Consider the following 2,835-nt stretch of genomic DNA (forward strand, 5'->3'; position numbering starts at 1 on the left):
CATATTCCTCTTCCAATTGCTCGTAAATTATGTTCCACCTTCAACTGAAAAAAATACACAACATCTAAATTTTGGTTGTAATGACAACAAATCAGTGAAAGAAGCTTGGAAAAAAGTGGTTCATACTTATAAGAATGCTCTTGTGCATGGTGATTCTTCTTTGTCTATTATAGATTCACCTTTAGGGTCTCACAAGACTACTTTTGATGCACCATTGCCTCCAAATAGAGCCTATATTGATGTGCCTATATGAATCTCAGTTTCATTCATTTGTTCATTTACTTTTCTACACATGTTTCACATATGCATTGTTCTATGAAATGTTTTACATACAATATGCATGGGCTATTCAATCATGAAAAATGGAGGCTAACCCGACACTGTGTACACATGCATAGAGCTGACATCATGGTACCCAAGAATATAATAAGAAAATTTACAATTCAATCCTCCTACTTATCACGATATTGAATTGTGTATGTTGGTTGAATTGTATCCTCCTACTTATCACGATATTAGATTGTGTATGCTAGTTGGATTGATTATTTCTATGTTCTAATGTTGATTCAAAATGATATGCACTCCATTTTTACTTGCAATGACCCAGAGGGTAATGGATGGTAGTCCAATGCTACACAAGGTCATGTGTATGAATTCTCTAGGATATATGAAAATTATACTTTAGAAAAAAGAGGTCACTTCGGCAATAAATTTTGGCTTATCCTTGGCATCCAAATGCCCTCTTGGCTTGGCATATTAATAATGATCCTATAGACAAGAAAATTTAGCTAGATATTCTCATACGCTACATAGTGAAAAGACTTGGGAATAATATCATTTCTTTTGTTAACCTTTTGGTCTTATGGTTTCACATGAAGCTTGATTATCAATCATTAATGATTAAGATTATGCTCCTCTTTGGCTAGATTTGTATTTTGACTTGATAATCAACACCCCTTCGCCTAGAAAATACATGTTGCACATGAACACATGAGGCTTTTCAAAAACTTATAGAATGTATGTTTCTACCTCTTCGTTCTCATATAGTTGTGGATGCGGATGTTTCTTGGTTTCAATTTAGGATACACATGGTGCCATTTATATAAGATTATGAGAGACAGCAAATGCAAAAAGCAAAGGGGTCATGTTCAACATGCAAATGTGGTTTTCCAACAAATTCAGAAATTTTATAGTGAATAATGCATGCTCATTCAATGCATGAAATGTTATGTATGGGCAAGTCTACTCTACGACATAATGATAAAAATCAATTGGAAAAATGGAAGACTAGAGCTAAACGCTTTGCATAAATTTTTGACTGAGGTGAGATTAGAGAATCAATCTGAGACTATGATTGCTTTGCTTTGCCTATGTCCAAATCTATGAGTGGTGGAGTAGAACCATCACCTTTCTTACACTTTGAATCATGTGTAAAATTGATAGAAACAATATTTTCTTGTTAGGGAAAGACAAAAGGGGGAGGTTGTAAATGTGGTTCATGTTTCAAGAAGATTTTTGTTTATGGTTGAGAGACATAGTCCCCGTTATGGTTACAATTATGTTTTGGTTGTGATAGCCAAATGTGGCTCTTGGATTGTGTTTGGATATGGTTGTGCTACTAGAATGCTACCAAAATTTATACAGTCATATGTTGTACTAAAGTGGTTTCATAGGGATGGTCACGAATCACCCAAAGAGGGGTGGGATGCTCACCTATGTGATGCAGTGGTAGATTCATATGGCTTAGTTCATGTATGAGGGTCTAATCTGGCGCTTGATGTAGTCACCAGAGGGGCATGGTGCTTAAACTTGTTTGGTTGGTGTTGATTTCTACCATCATAGGTATTTGGAATCTTTTCAGAGCTTTCGCTTATGGAGGGGGGCAAAGCGACCTTGTTTGCAATGAGACATGTGACATAGGTGTTCTTGCTTACTCCTAGTGAAGTAAAATTCTCCTTCTCTATAGTAAGAGCAGGAATGGATGGACCAATTGATCCCAAAAAGATCCAGTGGTGCAAAGTCATTTTTGGTTTAGAGTTTATGATGTACTTATTTTTTCGATAGCATTAATTCATAGTTCATGTTTGTCTCATTTAGTTGGGCATAAAAATTCTCTCATGTATTCTATGGTGTCCACCTATGCATATAATTCTCTCTCTCTCTCTCTCTCTCTCTCTCTCTCTCTCTCTCTCTCTCTCTCTCAGGGGATTCAAAGGGAGCTTCAACAAGCATTCAAAGAGGATCCAAGGCATCAAAAGATAAATGAGATCAAGTCTTCCCGAGGAAACCACCAAGCATTCAACAAATAGTAGAAGAGCTTCACCAAGCATTCTTTCAAGCTTTGGAACAAAGAAAAAAATTCTCTCTCTCACTAAAATCTTGTGATTGTTAAAATTGCTACACCCCATGGCACATTACACTACAACATATGCCCACATTTTAATTTATGGAGATGATATTATCTTATGCTATCGTGAGGAGACAGACACTATCCTCAGAGAATCCCCAAGTGATAAGACTGCTCCATCAAGCATTATGAGAAAAAATAAAAATAAACCTTCAAGGGGACGAGCACAATCACATTGAATTGCATGCATCTAGTTTTTCCTACACAACATTTAGCTCTTCATCCAATAAAGGTATCAAGAAATGCTAAAAGTGTAGAAAGCCCAGAAACTTAGCAAAGGATTGCTAGAATATTAAAAAAAAAACCACTACTGTAGTAGTAGCAACATCTAGACAACAACACTATAGAAGGGATGAAAATGAAGCCAATATCTTGTGACTTGGCAGTGATAGTGGAAACTTTTAGGAAAAATATGGATGAGCCCCAAC

Source organism: Adiantum capillus-veneris, chromosome 21 (assembly GCF_014529385.1).
Source record: "Adiantum capillus-veneris isolate H3 chromosome 21, ASM1452938v2, whole genome shotgun sequence".
In the NCBI taxonomy this organism is placed as follows: domain Eukaryota; kingdom Viridiplantae; phylum Streptophyta; class Polypodiopsida; order Polypodiales; family Pteridaceae; genus Adiantum; species Adiantum capillus-veneris.